Raw genomic sequence first — 23,065 nt, 5'->3', positions numbered from 1 at the left:
ATGAATGAAATATGCAAAAAAGTAATGATGATAAAGGAAACAGGCCATTGTTAGCTGTTTGTAGGGTGAAAATGAGAAGCTCGTGCGAGGAATGCAATTAAACCTTGGGTGGGGGTCTGGGGACTTGGATACAATAGGGTCCAGAATGAAACCAGATGCCCACATCTGCAGTTTCTTCTGTCTCTATAAATAACCCAGCATCTGTGAAGTGAGAAAGTGCTTTATGTTGATCAAGGTCAGATTTGCTTCTCAGTCTAATTCAACTCTTACTTCTCGGTGAGTAAAATAGTTCTTGTTATTGTCTTTTAGTGGACTTGGTTAACTTTCATCTTTCTCCAGCCTAAAGTAATTTAACCAATGGTCCAAAGGAAGCAATGTTTCTAAAAAGTACATTTGTAGTGGCAATATCTCCTTATTAGTGGGAAAAAATGCGATTGAGGGAAACGTAATGTTTATGGTGAAAAGAACATCGGCCTCCTTTTGATTACTGCTGCAGGATTTAGTGACAATGTTATGTGCCAGTACTTGGCATTTTGACGATCTATTTCGGCAATTTACAGCTTTTTAACATTTAGAAAGGACTCTGTGAGGACCTCATATTTGTGAATGTTAAAATCTATTTCCTAGTTTTTATCTTCACTTAATTCCTCGTTATCTCCTTTAAGTGAATGGTTCCATTAACACCGCTTACGACACCTTTCTGCCTTAACATAGCCCGCAATGAAAGTTTTCACTGTTAATTGGCATGCAATAAGTGTCATCTTGCTCAGTGGTAGGAGTGCCCTTTACTCAATAGCTCTTGTGTTCAGCCTATGCTTCAGAGGTTTCAGTTTAATTTAGAGATACAGCGCGGAAACAGGCCCTTCAACCCACCGATTCCCACTGCCCAGCAATACCCGCAAGCTAACACTATCCTACACATACTAGGGACAACTTATACTTATACCAAGCCAATTAGCCTACATACCTGTACGCCTTTGGAGTGTGGGAGGAAACCTAAGATCTCTGAGAAACACACATGCAGGTCACGGGGAGAATCTACAAATTCCGTACAGGCAGCACCTGTAGTCAGGATCGAACCCAGGTCTCCGGTGCTGCAAGCACTGTAAGGCAGCAACTCTACCTCTGCGTGTGTGAGTAGCTAATCCATTTCAATGCTTCACTGCAGCTTTGGGGGATTGCTGCACTGTTGGGGATGCTCAGATGAAACATTATATCAAGGTACCCAAATAAACAAACTACTGGTGGAACTCAGCAGGTCAGACAGCACTTGTAAAGAGAAATGGACAGAAAAATAGTTTGGGGCCAGAACCCTTCTTCACAACTAAGTAGAGAAGAGATAGCTGCTGTTAAAAGCATTACAGGAGGGAAAGTGCCTGGGGAGGAAGACAGCAGGGTGGAAAGGGGTTTAAATACCAGGAAGTTACAAGGAAATTGTTCTCTGCAGAAGCTTCACAAGAGCTTGTGCCAAATATCTCTTCACTTCCCACCTGCAGTTCTCGATGATAAACAAAGATAAAGGAACGGGCTCGATGAACCTCCTGCCAACCTACTTGCAAGGTGCACTTTTACACCTTTATCACGTACCTTGCTGCTTGGAAGCCCCTATATGAGGCCCAAGAGTCAATCGGGTGGACTGGAGGCAGATTCCACTGACCAGGGGTTTTCACTGTTTGCCCACAAGATGCTCTACATTGCACCAACATGGATAATCCCAAAACTAACCAGTAGATTGAAAGAAGGGAGAACTTAGCTCTACATGTGACAATGCCACGGGATATTTTGTAATGCATTTAACTAGTTAAGTTTAGTTTAGAGATATAGCGTGGAAACAGGCCCTTAAGCCCACCGATTCCGTGCCGACCAACTCGTTCATAATAATTCTATTAGACACACTGGGGACAATTTACAGAGGCCAATTAACTACGAACCCGCACGTGTTTGCAGTATGGAAGGAAACCGGAGCAACCTCGGAGTAAACCCACGTGTTCACAGGGAGAATGTGCAAACTCCGTAGAGAGTTGCCCCGTAGTCAGAATCGAATCTGGTTCCCTAGTGCTGTAAGGCAGCAACTCTGCCTCTGTGCCACTGTGCCATCCCAAATATAGACCAAGTATATTTGGACTTTACCTTAAAAAAATAAATGAAATCAAAAAGAAATGTACTTTATTGTGAAGTTATGGACTTTACAAATTTTATTGATTGACCTATCTTTCTGCATTATGTGGCCATTCCAAAATAAGCTGAACACATCAGCAAGCAAATTAGCATCAGACCTCTCAGCACTGGAAGCTGCTGTGGCCAGTTACGGTGGGAATACAATTAAACCTTTGCAAATGACTGTGACGGCAGAGGCAGTATTGGGCAGCAGCTGACAGTGCCTTGTGCTAATTAGAAATACATTTTGAAAGCGTGAAGGGTAAACTCTCTTTTTGTCCTACTGGGAGATTTCTAATGTTTGATGTTCAGTAAAACTGTCAGAGTTTGTTGAAGCCCATGTGGGTGACTGATTGCTCACTTCTTCTATACTTTTTTGAAGGCTTTTAGTACTTTGGCCTTCATCGGTCAGGGAATTGAGCATGGAATGCAGAAACAAGATACTGCAGGTGCCAGTTTCCAAAAAAAAGCCACAAAGAGCTGGAGTATGGAAGTTGGGACGCCGTGTTCCAACTGGACAATATTTTGGTCGGGCCACATTTGGAGTATATCGTTCTGTTTTGGTCACGCTATAAGAGGAATGATGTCATTAAGCTGAAAAGGATGCAGAGAAGATTTACGAGGATGTTGCCTGGACTCGAGGGCCTGAGTTATAGGGAGAGGTTGAGCAGGCATAGACTCTATTCCTCAGAGTGCAGGGGGATGAGAGGTGATATATAGAGATGTGTAAAATCATGAGAGGAATAGATTGGGTAGGTGCACAGAATCCCTTGCCCAGAGGAGGGGAATCGAGAACTAGAGGATCCTTGGTTTAAGTTGAGGGGGGTGGGGTAGATTTAATAGGAACCTGAGGGGTAACCTTTTCACACAAAGTTCACAGGTTCTGGGAATAAGGCCATTCGGCCCATCAAGTCTACTCTGCCAGTCAATCATGGCTGGTCTCAGTCTCCTAATCCCATTTTCTTGCTTTCTCCCCATAACCCTTGACACCAGTTCAAATCAAGAATTTATCTATCTTTGCCTTAAAATATCCACTGATTTGAACTCCACAGCCCTCTGTGGCAATGGGTTCCACAGATTAACTACCCTCTGACTAAAGAAGTTCCTCCTCACATCCTTTCAAAAAGAGCGCCCTTTAATTCTGAGGCTATGACCTCTGGTCCTAGACTCTCCCACCAGTGGAACCATCCTTTCCTCATCCACTCTATCCATGCCTTGCATTATTCTGTTAGTTTCAACGAGGTTCCCTCTTAACCAAAGGTTGGTGGGTATATGGAACGAGCTGCCAAAGGAGGTAGTTGACGCAGGTAGGTTAGGCAGTCTGGGACTTTACACCTTGCAACACAGGAGGCCATGAGGTGATCTTGTCGAAGTATATAAAATCACAAGTGTAATAGAGTGAATGCACAGAGTCTTTTACCCAGATTCGGGGAATCAAGAACCAGAGGACATGGGTTTAAGATAAAAAAACAGAAAGAACAATTTAATAAGAACCTAAATGGCAAAATTGTTATTTAGAGTGTGGTGTGAATATGAAGCGAGCTGTCAGAGGAGGCATTAGAGGCACTATAACAGCATTTAAAAGACACCTGGACAGGTACATCAATAGGAAAGGGTTTGAGGGATATGGTCCACATAGGACTATCTGAGATGGTGCATCTGGGTTGGCATGGATGAATTGGGCTAAAAGGGCCTGTTTCCATCCTGTGCGACTCTATGACAAAAGTGATTGTTGCAAAGCTGATCTTAGTTGTGACACATTTGGTTTCACTCTTAACATGTGTGAAAGATCCATCTTCTAGATGCGCTGGGACGCATCCTCAGTGATGTGACCTGGGGTCATCGGGTGTTTCAGGTCTCACAACATCAGACACCCTCGCCCAGACGACCCAGCCGGGGTTGATCAGGCCCCAACTTGCATCCCAGCACCAACCGCCCATGGATCAGCCATCTAAGTAACTACTCTGTAGTGGTTGGGAGACTCTAGTGCATGGAGGGACTGGGCTCTGTGGGGTGAGTCCTGGCCGGGCTCCTCCTGCGTCTCACCAGGTTCAAGGCCTGTGCGCTGCACCTCTTTCTCCTTCTCCGAGCATTTCATTCTCGGCTGATGGATTTTTAGGCCACAGTGGTTCATTAGGCCTTTCCGTAGCTTTAGTGGGTGTCTTTCTCACGAAAGACACAGACTGGTGTGCTACCCCAGCCTTTCCCGGGTGCTGTCTTTCCGTGCCGTCAACTGTCTCTCCAGTAGTCACCAAACTATTCTTGGTTGGCACCCAGTCTATTCCTATGTGCCACTGGTTGAGCCATACTTCAGTATGAAAAATACATCTTCTAGGTGCGTCAAATAAGTAAGAATGATAGAAGCAAAAGCAGGAGTAAGCTGTTGCATTATCTAAGCCTGATCTGCCATAAAAATATGATCATTGCTAAGTGCACACCTCTGCGGTACTTTACTCCATTAAGACCATATCCCTTAATATCCATGATCTATTGATATCTGAGCCTCTACGGTCTGATATGGTCCTCTGGGTTAGTGGATTTCATAGATTCACCATCCACTGAGTATTTTCCAGGTGTCAGGCCAGAATGGATGACTATTAATGTTCAAGCTGTTCTAGATGCCTTAGGGAAATATTATCTTTTTACCTACTCTATCAACTGCTATAAAAACCATGGTATTTTAATGGGTAGGAAGGAACTGCAGATGCTGGTTTTAAACCGGAGAGAGACACAAAATGCTGGAGTAACTCAGCGGGGCAGGCAGCATCTCTGGAGAGAAGGGAAGGGTGAGAGGCTGAGGAGAGGGAAACGTTTAATGGGATGGCTCAGTTCTTAAGAAAGCAGAAAGCAGAGATTCACAGAGTGTAGGGTAAACATGGTTCCAGAAAGAAAAAGTGTGGAGAGCTTGCGGATGGCATGACGCATGCAAAAATGATTGATCCGGAATGGGGAAACTCATGTTATACAGCAATACCGCAGCATTCCAAAAAGCCTGGAGGGGTGTAAAAGTGTAGGAGTGAAATCCAAAAGGAAATGAGGAAAGCAAAGAGAGGTGCGAAAGTATATTGGCAAGTAAAACCAAAGCCAATCCAACAATGTTGATGAGTCGCAAACAGTCATAGCGTTGTGCATCACACGATTGGCCTATTAGGCCAACTCATGCAAGCTGATTGTGATGCCTACCCACTCTAATCCCAATTGTCTGCATTTAGTCTGCATTCTCCACTCCTTTCCTATGCAATATAATTTCATCCTTTCTATCAACTTCCCCTGGCAGCTCGTTCATATAACCACCACCCTATGTGTTAAACTTGCCTCTCAGATCTCCTTTACCTGTTTCTCTTTTCATCTTAAACCCATGTCCAATTTATACTCACACCACCAAAGGAAAGCCCCGGCCCAAAACTTTACCTGCCCATACCCTCCATAGATGCTGCCTGACCTGTTGAGTTCCTTCAGCGCTTTGTATTTTGACCAATATTCCAGCAACTGCAGTTTCTTGTCTCCAGGAGAATGATTGTGACATCTATGGCCCTCACCAACATAATTAAAAGTCTCATCTTGACCACTTCCTGTCTGCGCTGTATATTGATTATAGAAAAAAAAAATGCTACCCTGTATCGCTGTGATTTTTGGCCATCTTACTCAGTCTTCCTCTGCTGAGCCAGCCCCGAAGATTTTTCCCATCGATGAAAAAAAATAAAAATCTGTGTGTTTAAAAACCCTTGAGATCAGGTGATTGGTCCTCTTGCTTGTCAATCACCGCAATGAAGGTAACGCCCCTTCTGGGGAAGGGGAGGGGGGGGGGGAGGGGATGCAGGACTATAAAACCCCGGATGCCTGGACATGAGTCAGTCACTCGAGTGGGAGAGGCCACGACTGTCATTCTAAGCTGTGAATCAACTTAACTGTGAGTCTGCAATGTACTTGCAATAAATGATTTGTTAGCCCTTAATGACAATGCCATGAGTTGTTTGGCCTGCTGCCCTGCCTGTGCTTGAAAGTGCAATGCTTAATTGTAAATGAAATGAAATGACAATGCCATGAGTTGTTTGGCTTGCTGCCCTGTCTGTGCTTGAAACTGCAATGCTTTATTAGGTCCGACTGTGTTTGGAAGGAATAAAAGCTTTATTAGGTCCGACTGTGTTTTAGTCTATTTCGTGACTTCCGCTTAGTGGACAGGTCGTGCTGATTGCATACTTTCCAGTGAGTGCAGAGGTTGAGCTGATTGCGGAAGTGCCGCTGACTGCAGAAGACCGACAGTGGAGAGGCCGCGCTCAGCCATGTGAGTAGATTCAAGAAAGTTTACTGTCATATATATGGTGTGTGAGTCAGTGTGTGTGAGTGTGAGCGCGAGTGCGAGTGTGTGTGTGTGTGTGTGTGTGTGTGTGTGTGTATGTATTTATGTGTGTGAGTGTGTGTGTGTGTGTGTGTGTGTGTGTGTGTGTGTGTGTGGTGGAGGGTGTGTGTGTGGTGCAGGACGTGTGTGTGTGAGGTGGAGGGTGTATGTGTGTGGTGGAGGGTGTGTGTGTGTGTGGTTGGGTGGGTTTGTGTGTGTGTGTGAGTGTGTGTGCGCGTGTGTGTGGTGTGGTGGAGGGTGCGTGTGCATGTGAGGTGTGTGTGTGTGGTGGAGGGTGTGTGTGTGGTGGAGGGTGTGTGTGTGTGTGGTGGAGGGTGTGTGTGTGGGTGTGGGTGTGTGTGTGGGTGTGTGTGTGTTTGTGTGGTGGAGGGTGTGTGTGTGTGTGTGTGTGTGTGTGGTGTGTGTGTGGTATGTAGTGTATGTGTGCTTTCTTTCTTGGTTGGCGTGGTGTGTGGTGTGTGTGTGTGTGTGTGTGTGTGTGTGAGGGTGTGTGTGTGGTGGAGGGTGTGTGTGTGTGTGTGTGGTGGAGGGGGTGTGTGTGTGTGTGGTGGAGGGTGTGTGTGTGTGTGTGGTGGAGGGTGTGTGTGTGATGTCTGTGTGCGCGTGTGTGTGTGTGGTGGAGGGTGCGTGTGCATGTGCGTGTGTGTGTGTGGTGGAGGTTGTGTGTGTGTGTGGTGGAGGTTGTGTGTGTGTGTGGTGGAGAGTGTGTGTGTGTGTGTGTGTGTGTGTGTGTGTGTGTGTGTGTGTGTGTGTGTGTGTGTGTGTGTGTGTGTGTGTGTATATATATATATATTGGAATTGGTGGAGAGGTGGAATATTGCATTGGGGGACCAGCCCTCCGTGTGAAGCTGGGACCCAATGGGTCCCACTTAGTCTAGTAATTTTATAGACCTCTATAAATTCACCCTTCCGCCTCCTCCGTTCGACGAAGAATAGCCTCAGTCTATTTAGTGTAATTTTATATCAGATGTCCTCTATTTTAAGCAACATGACTGTGAATCTCATCTGCACTCCTAAATCTACCACATGGTTTCTGTTGTTTGCCAACCAGGACAATACGCAATAGTCCAAATGTGGTCTGAACAATGTTTTGTTCCACTGTTTTATTTGTTCACAAAGAGAGAGAGGATAGGTCAGGGAAGTCGGGCCTTATATCAAGAGGAGTTGAGTATAGGAGCAAAGAGGTCATTCTGCAGTTGTACAGGGCCCTAGTGAGATCACACCTGGAGTATTGTGTGCAGTTTAAGTCTCCAATTTTGAGAAAGGACATTCTTGCCATTGAGGGAGTGCAGCGTAGGTTCACAATCATTATTCCCTGGATGGCGGGACTGCCATATGCTCAGAGAATGGAGTGGCTGGGCTTGTATACTCTGGAATTTAGAAGGATGAGAGGGTATCTTATTGTAATCTGTAAGATTATTAAGGGTTGGACATGCTAGAGGCAGGAAACATGTTACCGATGTTGGGGGAGTCCAGAACCAGGGGCCACAGTTTAAGAATAAAGGGTAAGCCATTTAGAACGGAGATGAGGAAATACTTTTTCACACAGAGAGTTGTGAATCTGTGGAATTCTCTGCCTCAGAGGGCAGTGGAGGCCGGTTCTCTGGATACTTTCAATAGAGAGCTAGATAGGGATCTTGAAGATAGTGGAGTTAGGGGATATGGGGAGAAGGCAGAAACGGGGTACTGATTGTGGATGATCAGCCATGATCACATTGAATGGCGGTGCTGGCTTGAAGGGCCGAATTGCCTACTCCTGCACCTATTGTCTATTGTCTAATTGGGACCAAGAAGCTACCCTCTGTCTGGAGGTGGATTCTGTGGGTGAGGTTGTCAATGAATGTTTTGAAACTGCCTTCACAAAAGAGAGGGGTATGATGTCAATCATGTCAGTCATGGTGAATACATTTGAAATTTGGGTTTTGCAACTGTGGAAGAGCTTGCACACCTTCACCTCCTACAAGCGGAAACTAAGGGGCAGCTCAAGCGACAGTGCAGCATCACTCCCAGTTGAACTCAATGCGTTCTACGCATGCTTTGATAGGAAGGACACTGATGCCAACGTCAGAAGATCTTTCAGAAGGGTGAACTCCCAGAAAGCATCTGGACTTGATGGTATACCTGGTTGTGTTCTTAAATCCTGTGCAGACCAACTGGCTGGAGTTTTCATAGACATCGTCAACCTCTCATTACTGAGGTCTGAGGCTCCCACCTGCTTTAAAAGAGCATCAATAATTCCAGCGGCCAACATGATCAAGGTGACATGCCTCAATAGTTACCAACTAATATCCATGGTGAAGGAGTGCTTTGGGTGGTTGGTTATGGCAAATATTAACGCCTATCCTCCTACCTCAACAAGAACCTGGACCCACTACAATTTACTGCCACCGTAACAGGTCAACACAAGATGCAATTCCACTGGCTCTCCACTCTGCACTGGACCACTTGCACAATAAAAACACATATGTCAGGCTGTTCATCATAGACTTCAGCTCAGCATTCAACACCACCATCCCCTCTACACTGGTTACCTAGCTCACATAACTGGGCCATCATTCTGCGCATTCCTCTACAACTGGATCCTCGACTTCCTCATCAACAGACCACAATCTGTACGAATTGGTAGCAGCATTTCCTCCTGGATAGCCATCAGCACAGGAGTACCTCAGGGCTGCGTGCTCAACCCCCTGCTCTCCCACTATATGCTCATGACTGTGTAGCTCCAACTCCACGTTTAGATTCGCTGACAACACCACCATTGTTGGATGAAGTGCAGATGGTGATGAGTCAGAGTATAGGAGGGACATCAATTGGCACGGTGGCGCTGCGGTAGAGTTGCTGCCTTACAGTGCTTGCAGCGCTGGATACCCAGGTTTGATCCTGACTACGGTTGCTGTCTGTACGGAGTTCATACGTTCTCCCCGTGGCTTGCATGGGTTTTCTCCGATATCTTCGGTTTCCTCCCACACTCCAAAGACGTACAGGTATGTAGGTTAATTGGCTTGGTAAATGCAAAAATTGTCCTTAGTGTGTAGTATAGTGTTCATGTGCAGGGATCGCTGGTCAGCGCGGACCCGGTGGGTCGAAGGGTCTGTTTCCGCATTGTGTCTCTAAACTAAACTAAACTAAGCTAAACTAAACTGTCCGGAAGGTGCCAGAACACCAACCTTGTTCTCAGCATCAGGAAAACCAAGGAAATGATCGGTGACTTTGAAAGAAGAAGGTCTAGGATCCATAAACCTTTCTTCATCGATGGGACAGTGGTGGAGAGAGACACAAACGTTACACTTTATGTAAGATAAAAAGTTTTAAATATTGTCCATGTACTTTGAATTGAGATAATCCAGAATTATCATTAAATAACATATCTCATTAACTCGACATCTGGTCGTATTTTCGTTTCATCTTTCACAGATATTATTAGATGTAAAGTAAAGCAGGCCACCTGTTTCAGCGAATATTTACGTAGGAAGTGTGATATTATAATACATTGGCCACTAATCTCAATATAAGCACTTTGACCAAGTCACAACCAGATGGTAGGATCACATGCTTCATAGGTAGAAATAGTCAATGTTATCTTTCATTTTCATCCATCCACCCATCTGTCCATCCATTCATCCATTCACCCATCTGTACGACCATCCATCTGTCCATTATTTTACATGCAAATAGAACTGAATGTGTTATCCTTGAAATAAATTAATTCCAAGTTTCAAAAATTTGGAAATCTTTCTCTGCCCCAGTTCAGTTTTCTTATTTTTCCAGACACAGTCAAACCTATATCGGGATGTGGCTCCACCTCTCCGATTACTTGTTTGATTTCAACAAATCTTCTGAAGGAGGCTAAATATCAATGTTCATAAATTAAGAGGAATGTTTGTTCAGGCTTGAGTTGAGTTCCCCAGAATGTTTAGTGTTAAGGGATGATTTCTCTGAAGTTATGGAAGGCTTCTGATAGTCTGGATGGAGAGAAATTATCTCTGCTGGTTGACAATTTTAATGCAAGAAGCGTGGTCTAAAATTTGGGGCCACATGTTTCAGATTCAAAACTGGGACAAAGGGTGATGGAACTTAGGAATTCTCCTCTCAGACACCAATTGCTGCTGGGTTAATTTTACAGGCGAGATTCAACGAATTTTCATAACTAAAGTCAGGAGAGAATAACAGAAGGTTATGCATTAGTTGAGTTTAGTTTAGAGATACAGCGCGGAAACAGGCCCTTCGGCCCATTGAGTCCGCACCGACCAGCGATCCCCGTACATTAACACATGTCTACACACGCCAAGGACAATTTACACTGCAACCAAGTATACAAATCCAAGCCAAATAACCTACAAACCTGTACGTCTTTGGAGTGAGGGAAGAAACCGAAGATCTCGGGGAAAACCCACGAGGTCATGGGGAGAACGTACAAACTCTGTGCAGACAGCGCCCGTAGTCGGGATCGGACCTGTGTCTCCTGCGCCGCAAGGACTGTAAGGCAGCAACTCCACCGCTGTGCCACCGTGCCGCCCACCTGCACCAGCATGCCGCTGGAATTACATCACCAAGTAAGCACTTACTTCTGTTCCAGTGTTCTTACGCGGCTACGAAGACTAGCTCAGACCTATATGGGCATGTCATTCCACAGAATTCCTTGCTGATTTTTTTCCCTTAGAATGGACCACATTAAGCTATGAGTCTTCACAAAAGCCAAGCATACCTTCTGGGATACTTTTTTGTTGGATTTAGTTTTGTACTCATCACATTAATCAATTGTTTAATCCAACACCTTGTTTTAAATGGAGACACAGGAGAAATGATGGAATCTGGAGCAAGCTGCAGTTACTGCAGGAACCACTTTACCCCCTTCCATTTTATACTGGCTATCTTCCCTCTATTCATCAACCCAGGTGAAGGACTTTGACCTGAAATATCAACTGACTCTTTCCCTCCGCAGAAGCAACTGGACCTGCTGAGTTCTTCCTGCATACTTTAAGATGGAAGGTATGATCAGTTATGTCCATTTTACAGTCTAAAAATGAGCAAATGTATAGGAGCATAGGCCCAGCTATTATATTCTTGGCTGATTTCTTTAACATATATATTTTGAATGACATTGAGTGGTAATGCCCCTGTCCCACTTAGGAAACCTGAACGGAAACCTCTGGAGACTCTGCGCCCCACCCAAGGTTTCCGTGCGGTTCCCGGATGTTTTTGTCAGTCTCCCTAATGGTCGAAAGTGGTTTCCGCTTCTTCTATGTACCGGCGATTATTTCAAATAATTCAAAACCGGCTGCGACTAAAAATAGGTTGCCGTTTTAAAAATCGGTCATTTTTTTAGTCAAAGCCGGTTGCGATACTAGTTGATGGTGGTTGCCGGAGGTTGCAGGTAATGGAAGGTAAGACCTTTTTTTCACCCAGTTTTATTCCACCAGGGAGGTCTTACCTTCCACTACCTGCAACCTCCGGCAACCTTGGGTGGGGCGCAAAGTCTCCAGAGGTTTCCGTTCAGGTTTCATAAGTGGGACAGGGGCATAAGAGTGCAGACAAGATCTACGAGGATGTTGCCAGGGCTCAAGGGCCTGAGCTACAGGGAGAGATTGGGCAGGCTAGGACTTTATTCCTTGGAGCGCAGGAAGGTGAGGGGTGATCTTATAGAGGTGTATACAGTAAAATCATGAGGATAATAGATAGAATGAATGAACAAAGTTAGTTACCTGAGTAGCGGACTCGAGAACCAGAGGACAAACGTTTAAGGTGAGAAAGGCAAGATTTAATAGGAACCTGAGGGACAACATTTTCACTCAGTGGGAATTGAGTATATGGATGAAGCTGGCAGAGGAAGTAGTTGAGGTCAGCACTATAACAGCTTTTAGTTTACTTTAGTTTAGAGATACATCACGGAAACAGACCCTTTCGGCGTACCGGGTCCACACCGACCAGCGATCCCCACACATTAACACTATCCTATACCCACTAGGGACAATTTTTTTTTCTCTCTCTCATTTACCAAGACGATTAACCTACATACCTGTACGTCTTTGGAGTGTGGCAGGAAACCGAAGATCTCGGAGAAAACCCATGCAGGTCACGGGGTGAACGTACAAACTCCGTACAGACAGCACCCATAGTCAGGATCGAACCCGGGTCTCCGGGGCTGCATTATCTGTAATAATAATAATAATAATAACTTTATTTATAAAGCACTTTAAACAACTACAGTTGCCACAAAGTGCTGTACATGAGAAATCACGAACAAAAAGCTATTACAAACAATTAAAAACCATTAAAAACCGTAAAACGAAGAACTATAAAAAACACACTAAAAATTAAAAGACATTAAAAGCACTAAAAACAGGAGCAATGCCTCAGCCAGTGTCGAAAGCCAAAGAATAAAAATATGTTTTTAGGGAGGATTTGAAGATGGACAGTGAGGGGGCCTGTCTGATGTGCAGCGGCAAGGTGTTCCAGAGTGCCGGAGCAGCAACAGAAAAGGCTCTATCCCCTCTGAGCTTCCGCTTAGACCTTGGTACCTCAAGGAGCAGCTGATCAGCTGACCTGAGGCACCGGGCAGGAGCATATAGGTGGAGCAGCTCAGAGAGGTAAGGCGGGGCGAGCCCATTCAACGATTTAAAAACAAATAAAAGAATTTTGAAATGAACTCGAAAGTGCACTGGGAGTCAGTGTAGGGAGGCCAAAATTGGCGTAATGTGCTCCCTCTTTCGAGTTCCAGTCAAAAGGCGAGCGGCAGCATTTTGAACAAGCTGGAGACGAGCCAATGAAGCTCGTGCGACTCCAGAGTAGAGTGCGTTACAGTAATCCAGCCTAGATGTAATAAAGGCATGGATTACTGTTTCAAAATGCTCCCGCTCGAGAATGGGCTTCACCTTTGCCAGCTTCCTTAGGTGAAAGAAGCTGGACTTAACCACTGCGCCTATTTGTTTGTCTAGTTTAAAATCACCGTCCATCCTAAAACCCAGGTTCAAGACAGTTGGCTTTACAGACAATGCCAGTGGACCCAAGTCAACAAAGGGAGGTTCACGGCAGCCATTGGGGCCAAACAAAATCACCTCTGTCTTCTCTTCATTAAGTCCCAGAAAGTTTAAGGCCATCCAGGACTTAATGTCCTCAAGACAAGACAGAAGTGATTTTAGAGAGTAGTCTTCTTCTTTCCTGAGTGGCATATATAACTGGCTATCATCTGCATAAAAGTGAAAGGAGATGCCATGCCTTCTTAAAATTGAGCCCAGAGGAAGTAGGTATAAGGAGAAGAGCAGGGGCCCTAAAATTGAGCCCTGTGGAACCCCATATACCAAGGGAGTGGAGGAGGATTCAAAGCCAGCGAGGCTTACACGCATGGTTCTGTCTGCCAGATAGGACCTGAACCATCCCAGGGCACTGCCACAAATGCCCACTTGGTGCTGTAGTCTGGAAATTAAAATTCCATGGTCCACTGTATCGAAGGCGGCAGATAGGTCCAGCAAGACAAGAACCACATAATTACCTGAGTCGTTTGCCAGGAGGATGTCGTTGAAGACCCTTAGCAGAGCCGACTCTGTGCTATGCAACAACTCTACCGCTGCGCCACCGTGCCGCCCGTAAAATCGATTTAAAATAAATTTTGCCAGGTACTTGGTGATGAAAGGTTTATAGGAATATGGGTTAAACATGGGGAAGTGGAACTAGTTTAGATGCAGGATACTGGTCAGCATGGATGAGTTGGGCTGAAGGGCCTGTTTCCATGCTTTATGGCTCAATGTCTCCATGAGATTTTAACCAATTAAGGTGACAATAATGTATATTTTCAGTAAGGTGAACGCTGGTATATGGAACACAAAAGGGGAATTCTTTAGATTGGGGCTTTGATAGTCACACTGCTGTTTATGCAATCGCCTCAATGCTCCTAGAAGAGTGTGTTTAAATATGTTTCAACAAAGCAAAAAGCAATTACGTAGAATTATGTTTCTAGATTGATATTATATTGATGTTAAATACCTTGTTCGTGTCTCTTAAAAATCGATTGCAACTGAAAAACATTAAACCTCATAAATTGTGAACGCTAGGAAGTAAGTAATAAAGCTGTAATGTAATCATGGGGCTAGGTGTCTTGAGAGTAAAACATAAGTGGTTTATGACTGTCGCCTGAGTCACAAGATTTAGAATACACTCACTTATTTGTAACCAGTAAAAATTTAAACTTACATTGGGTTCTGAAACAGTAAAACAAAGTCTAAATCATTATTAAAAGGTGTGAATAACATTGAATGTATATTGATAAAAAATCAGCATGAGAGAAATATGATATTATGATACAAATATTCAATCATTGTAATGTGGGATATTGAAGATTAAAGGGGCAACAATATTGATATCAATGCACACAATTCCAAGAAAACATAAGGGATTGGTATTATAATACAGCAGGTATATAGGTTATACATTTCATGTAGTTGCAAAGCCTCTCATTATTTAATTTAGTTTAGTTTAGAGATACAGCACGGAAACAGGGCCTTCGGCCCACCGAGTCTGCGCTGACCAGTGATCCCCGCACATTAAAGTAACATTAGCAAATTAGCAAATTTGCAGATGACACAAAGCTGGGTGGCAGTGTGAACTGTGAGGAGGATGCTATGAGAATGCAGGGCGACTTGGACAGGTTGGGGGAGTGGGCAGATGCATGGCAGATGAAGTTTAATACGGATAAATGTGAGGTTATCCACTTTAGTAACAAAAACAGGAAGGCAGGTTACTGTCTAAATAGCATCAAGTTGGTAAAAGGTGAAGTACAACGGGATCTGGGGGTCCATGTACATCAGTCTATGAAAGTAAGCATGCAGGTACAGCAGGCAGTGAAGAAAGCAAATGGCATGTTGGCCTTTATAACAAGAGAAATCAAATATAGGAGCAAAGTCCTTCTACAGTTGAACAGAGCCCTAGTGAGACCACACCTGGAGTATTGTGTGCAGTTTTGGTCCCCTAATTCTTGCTATTGAGGGAGTGCAGCATAAGTTTACAAGGTTAATTCCCGGGATGGTGGGACTGTCATATGCTGAGAGAATGGAGCAGCTGGGCTTGTACACTCTGGAGTTTAGAAGGATGAGAGGATATCTCATTGAAACATATAAGATTGTTAAGGGGTTGGACATGCTAGAGGCAGGAAACATGTTCCCGATGTTGGGGGAGTCCAGAACCAGGGGCCACAGTTTAAGAATAAGGAGTAAGCCATTTAGAACGGAGACGAGTAAATGCTTTTTTTCACAGAGAGTGGTGAGTCTGTGGAATTCTCTGCCTCAGAGGGCGGTGGAGGCAGGTTCTCTGGATGCTTTCAAGAGAGAGCTAGATAGGGCTCTTAGAAATAGCGGAGTCAGGGGATATGGGGAGAAGGCAGGAACGGGGTACAGATTGGGGATGATCAGCCATGATCATATTGAATGGCGGTGCTGGCTCGAAGGGCCGAATGGCCTACTCCTGCACCTATTGTCTATTGTCTATTAACACTATCCTGCACACACTGGGGACAATTTTACATTTATAGAAAGCCAATTAACCTACAAACCTGTACGTCTTTGGAGTGTGGGAGGAAACCGAAGATCTCGGAAAAAACCCATGCGGTCACGGGAAGAACATACAAACTCCGTACAGACAGCACCTGTATTCAGGATCGAACCCGGGTCCCTGGCGCTGAAAGCGCTGTAAGGCAGCAACTCTACTGCTCCGCCACCGTGCCGATTGATTTGCATCAATCCTGTAGCTGAAAAGACTGGGATGACTGAAAATATTAGAAACACCCTTAAATCAATTAAAACCACATAAATCTGATTGCAGCGTTGAACAAAACGGTGCATCTCTGTTGCGGCTACATTGCCACAGGCTGTGGTACCACTTAACCTCACCACATACCAATACAAACCCATGACAAATTAACAGTTCTTCAAACATATTCATTATGAATCTAATGAACCATTACCAGCTAACAAAAGCTTCATTAGGAATCCCAAAGTATTAATACATGATGCAACAAAGGTGGGACCTCGATTACACAGTCTATTCTCTATCTGTTATTCCATCATTCTAATACACTATGGCTACTAAGATTAAGCTTTTATTAGATTATCCAAACAATGACTGGGCAATGGTGACGCTTTTTATAATTATTGACGGACTACAATGAAATTCCGTGGAAAATACGTAGGAACAATTTAATTTCAATGGCAGAAATAAGACTGAACCCTGGTATTAAAAAGTTACTGCAAAAGCTTCATAAACCCTATCTAAGATACATTGCATCAAAGAATAATGACAGATAATCTTGAATCCGGGAAAGATTAGCCCTTGTATATGTATTGTAAATTAATCATAGCCTTGGGAAATGTAATGCGAGGCGTGTTATCACAATGCAGCAATGGGTAATTAAACAAGGTAGCCATTTCTATAGGAGGCTAATTTCTGTGTAGCCAACCCACCCAAGATGAGACACCAGCCCCCTCCCCCACTTAACCATAGTGTCTGAGAAACATTTCAGGATGAAAAACGAAAGTGAACATTTATGGTAATAGATTAGCGTGTGACGGTGACTCTGGAAGCCGACAGATAGTGAAAGGCCTTCTGGAAGCAAAAAGGGTTTTTCTGAAGACGTGTAAGCGTTTCCATTCAACTGCAGCCAAGAACCAGATCCAAAGGTCAAATTACACCCGAGCTTGAATTGAAAGCAGTTAACTACAGTGTGAAATTCCAGCTTAACACAGCCAAAGGAAAGCATTACCTCCGGCAGAGTTATTCAGGTCAGAAATTGAACCATAATAATGGGATGGTGGCATTGGATTCTGATAGGAAGAAAATTGCACCCATGGTTGCCTCACAAAGTCGAGAGAAAACGGCCAGGGGCTTCTCTTATGACAGATCCCAAATCATAGTCACTGAGAGAGAGGGAGCTGCGGCCCAAAATAAATCAAATCGAAAATTAACTGCAAAAGATTTACAATCGGGACAGCATTCAAAGATATTCACAAGAATACCGTTTTGAATTTGAGGAGATACTGTGCTATATCCAATGAAACTCTATTCATCAGCTTTGACTAATGCTTTCAGCAAAGTGAAACTGTGTACGATACAAATGTAATCCTCAATACCAAACAGGGAAGTATTGAGCCAAGGCCACACTCGTAGTTATAGAGACATCGAGTCATAGTCATAGAGCCATACTGTGTGGAAATAGATCCTTCGACCCAACTTGCCCACACCGACCAACGTGTCCCATCTACACTGGTCCCTCCTGCCTGCGTTTGGCCCATATCCCTCTAAATCTATCGTATCCATGTACCTGTTTAATTGTTTCTTAAATGTTGTAATAGTCCCTGCCTCAACACGCTTCACTGGTAGCTTGTTCTATGCACCCAGCACCATTTGTGTGAATGTCACCCCTCAGATTTTTATTAAACCTTTCCCCCTTCACCTGAAACCTATGTCCCCTGGTTCTTGAAGACACAAAGAGCTGGAGTAACTCAGCAGGTCAAGCAGCATCTCTGGCAAACATGGATAGGTGATGATTCAGGTCGGAATAGGTGGTGTTCCAGGTTCCATGTTTTTACACCACACTGGCCTAAAAATTAATTCAGGGCCACTGAACTTTTTTGGGTGGCCTCATGCTCTCTGATTCGTTCATAATTTTGCTAATATAATTGTGTGAGTTGCCTACTTTGTGGACCGGCCAATGAAAAGGGTCAAGGACCAATAGGAACAAACAAACATGATTGGTCATTTACCATCTGGAGCCTGTTCTGTGACCAATGAGAATATGGCTGAAGTTTGATCTACTAAGTCTGCATGGTGGTGCAGCGGTAAAGTTGCTGCCTTACAGCGCCCGAGCCCCGGATTCAAACCTGACTACGGGTGCTGCCTGCATGATGTTTGTACGTTCTCCCCGTGACCGCGTGGGTTTTCTCCGGTTGCTCTGATTTCCTCTGACATTTCAAAGATGTGCAGTTTTGTATGTTAATTGGCTTCTGTAAATTGTCCCTAGTGTGTTGGGTAGAACTAGTGTACGGGTGATTGCTGATTGGCGCAGACTCGGTTGGCCGAGGAGCTTGTTCCCATGCCACATCTCTAAACTAAACTAGACTAAACTAGACTATTTCCTAAAAGATAGACACAAAATGCTGGAGTATCTCAGCGGGACAGGCAGCATCTCTGGAGAGAAGGAATGGGTGATGTTTTGTGTTGAGATCCTGCATCTACAGTTCCTCCCTAACCTATCTCCCCACTTTCTCCACAAAGCTCTTAATTCTATCAAATTATAAAACAATAAATTAAATCTCATGTTTCAAAAATAACCTCTTACCTATTCTGCAATTTCTGACTTATTGATGGTTTGTCCCCCCCCTCCCCCCCCCGGTTCTCACATGCAATCAACCAAAATAGTTTCTATCCAACCAATTAATTCCCTTTGACACCTTAAAACATTGATTCAATTACTCTTTAACCTTCAAAAGGTCCAAAGATCATAACTCTATTCTATGTAATCAAATTCACCTTACAATGTCAGCATAAAATCCAGGTGTCTTCGAATGAATCAGTTTTATCCTGCTCCCAAGGACCTTACATCTCTCCAAAGATGTAGAATCCAGAAGTTCTCTCTAAACTCCAGGTGTAGTCAACCTGAAGCCTTACGGGGCTGCCCCACTACGGCGACCTAATTGGCAAGTTTAGAAGAGTTTAGGAGAGTTTGAAAAAGTTTCATGTTGAAGACCTCCTTCTACTATGTTGAAGACCTCCTTCAACCTCCTTCGACTATGTTGAAGACAAGCTTCGACTAGCTTCGGGAAAATTGGACATCGAATAGTGGAGAGTGAAGACGACCTCCATCGATCTCTTTCGATCTCCTTCGACCTCCCTCTGACTATGTTGAAGACTATCTACGATTACCTTAGACTACCTTTGATTACCTTCGACTACCCTCGATTACCTACGACTAACATGCCGATCTACTATGACCTACTTCGACTAAATCTACGAGTAAAAAAAGTATCGATTTTTTTCCATGGCGACCTTTTTTTACTCACGGGCTTTTTTCAGCATGATGAAAAATCGGCCGCGACCTAGCTGAGGCCTCGAGTACATGGGGACTACTCTCGAGCATGAAGGAGAGTTACAAAGACCTCCTAGGACCTCGTGTCGACCATGCAGCAAGTGCAAACTCTAAACTCGCCAATTAGGTCACCGTAGTGGGACAGCCCCTTTACACAGCCCTCAGAAATAAAGGCAATCAGCAGGCCATCAGTCAGTAAAGTGCTTTACATGTAATGAATACATTTCTAGGCTTATGGATGTTAATTAGGAGGTACCTTTGAATCCTATCAATCCATTAAATGTAAATTAATTAAATAATATGTAATGAAAGGCCAGAATCAATAATGGTGACATTAGCCTACGAGATGACAAAAAAACAAACAAATTCAGGTTGTCTCCAATGACTCTTACCAATTTCTATAGGTGCATCATAGAAAACATGTTATCTGAATTCATCACAACTTGGTTTGGTAACTTCTCTGCCCAAAGCCACAAGAAATTGCAAAGAGCTGTAAATGCTGCTCAGTACATCATTTGAACCAGCCTGTCTCCACCCCATCAACTCCAACTACACATCAAGCTGCCTTGGGAAAGCAGCCAACATAATCAAGGACTCAGGTTATATACCTCAGTCATTCCCTAGTGTCCCCTTTCCCATCGGGCAGAAGATACACAAGCTTGAAAGCACATACTGCCAGAATCAGAAACAGCTTCTTCCCTGCTGTGATCAGATCATTGAATTGAACTCCCATAAACTAAAGAGCGAGTCCTGATTTCCCAATCTATCTTGTGCAGCCCTTGCACTTTTTCCCTCTGTACCGTTGCTGTAAATGTAGCATTACAAGGCTGTAGCACTATATCCTGTACTCTGGTCATTTTTCTTTGAACTAGATATTATATTTTGGTAATGGCTTGTACAATATAATTCAACTGGATAGCAAGCAAACAGCGTTTTTTATTGTATCTCGGTACAACTAACAATAATGAACAAATACCAATACCGATACCTATCTGGCTTTATCAATATCCTTCAGGGAATTAATTCCACCATCCTTACCTGGGTTTTCTCTGACTCTGGACACACCTTGAGGTTGGTTATTGCCTGGCCTTTGACATGGCTCAGCAGCCAACCATACAGGACCAATTAGGAATGGGCAAAACAAATTGGCCTTATTAATAGCATCCACTGGGTCTCCAATCTGAGACAGAAAAAGTAAAGGAGCGAGTTTTAGTTTAGTTTTTTAGTTTTTATTTTAGAGATACAGTAAGGCAACTGTGCTGACAAGCCATCACCCATATACTAGTTTTGTCTTAATGCCCCTGTCCCACTTAGGAAACCTGAACGGAAACCTCTGGAGACTTTGCGCCTGACACAAGGTTTCTGTGCAGTTCCCAGAGGTTGCAGGTTGTTGCCAGAGGTTGCATGTAGTGGAAGCAGGTAGGAAGACTGACAAAAACCTCCGTGAATCTCCGGGAACCTCCGGGAACCACACGGAAACTTTGGGTGGGGCGCAAAGTCTCCAGAGGTTTCGTTCAGGTTTCCTAAGTGGGACAGAAGCATTTCACTAAGTACAATTTACAGAAGGCAATTATCCTACAAAACCTGCTCGTCTTCAGAGTGTCGGAGGAAACTGGAAGATGCGGTGAAAACCCACGCTGTCACGGGGATAAAGTTTAAACTCTGTACAGACAGTACCCGTAGTCAGGTTCGAGCCCAGGTCTCATGCGCTGCAAGGCAGCAACACTACCACTGAACCGTTGTGGTGCCCGAAGAGTAGTTGCACAAGAGAGTGGAAGTGTATAGATTTGACTGCTCTTCTCAAGTGGAATTTCAATATTTAGTTGGTGTAGTCAGTGTATTTAGCCTGCAAATGGGTGCCCTTTTGAATGACTCCAAAGGTTGTTGTTATCCATGTCAGGCTTTTGTTTTCTGAATTGTGTGATTTTGCTTCTTCTTACCTTTCTGACCTTCTCGTGCCCCACAAACCCTGTGAGACCACCGTTCTCTTCTGATTCTAGTCGCATGGTACTTGGAACTGGGCTAATGTCCAGAAGCTCTGGTGACTGATCTTGAGCCTGAAACCTGAATCCCACCACAGCAGTTAAAGAATTTAAATATCAAGTAGCGAAATTGAATAATTTAATGAAATTGGAATAAAAAACTATTATCAGAAAGTGAAATTGCTGGACTGTTGTAAAAACCCATCTGGTTCATGAATGTCCTTTGGCCATAGAAAGAATGTTCTATCTTCACTTGCTCTGGCCTTATAAGTTACTTCAGCATAATTGACTTTTAATTGTCCTCTTAGAGAACTTGGCAAACTAGTTAAACCAGGACAACAGGTCCTGCCCCGAACCATCACCTATTCATTCATTTCACAGATTGTATTATATTGTATTGTATTCCTTTATTGCCATTCAGACTTTTCAGTCTGAACGAAATTTCGTGCCTTGCAGTCATAACATAGAATAAAATAACAAAACACACAATAAACACAGATTTAACATCCACCACAGTGAGTCTACCAGGCACCTCCTCACTGTGATGGAAGGCAAAAGTCTTAAAGTCCTTGTCTCTTCCCTCCTTGTTCTCTCTCTGCGTTGAGGCGATCCAAGCATCCGATGTTGTGACCCCACCGGGTGTTGGCAAGTCCAGCGGCTGAATCCGAGCTCCGGGAACGGGCCGGTTCAAACTCCGCGGCCCGAGGCGGTCGAAGCTGCCGCCCTCCAGCCCAGCGGATGAAGCTATCGTTGCGGGAGCTCCAGAAAACCGGTCACCAACCTGTGACCTGCGAGCTCCCGACGATGTCGTCCACTCGGCCGAGCCTCCGTTGGTATGTCCTAGCTGGCTCTGCCTCCGGAGCCTCGAGGTCGGTCCCAGTTGGAGACCGCCAGCTCCGCCATTAGGCCTCAGCGCAGACGGAGACGGAGGCGGGGGATACGACAAGAAAAGGTCGCATCCCCCCTGAAGGAAGAGACTAAAAACAAGTTTCTCCCACCCCCACACATACACTATTAAACTAAACTGAATAAACTAAAATGACAGGACAAAAGAAAACAAAAAAAGAAAAGACAAACGGACAAACAGGGCAGCGCCACCACTTCCGGAATGCTGCCTGACCTTCAGAGTTGTTCCAGCACTTTGTGTTTTACTTCTGACTTAAGGGCCTGTCCCACTTGGGCATCATTTGCGCGTCACGCAGGTGGCGCGCAAAGATTTTGTACATCGCAAAATCCTGGGGAGCCGCGCACGACCGCACGTCACTGCGTACGTCATCACGCACCATGCTCGTGTAATGTGCATCATGTGCACATCACGTGCGCGTCACAACTCGCGCATCGTGCGTCGTGACGCGTAACTGATGTCGCGTAAATGACGCGCAAATGACGCCCAATTGGGACAGGCCCTTTAGTTATCAATCTCCATATCCTGTGATTGAAGAAATGACAACACAAAGCAAAATCATTTCTTAAACTGCCACTCTACTTCTGCTTTCT

Source organism: Amblyraja radiata, chromosome 7, assembly GCF_010909765.2.
Source record: "Amblyraja radiata isolate CabotCenter1 chromosome 7, sAmbRad1.1.pri, whole genome shotgun sequence".
Lineage (NCBI taxonomy): Eukaryota > Metazoa > Chordata > Chondrichthyes > Rajiformes > Rajidae > Amblyraja > Amblyraja radiata.
The sequence above is the reverse complement of the archived record's forward strand: the minus strand, read 5'-3'. Positions refer to the sequence as shown.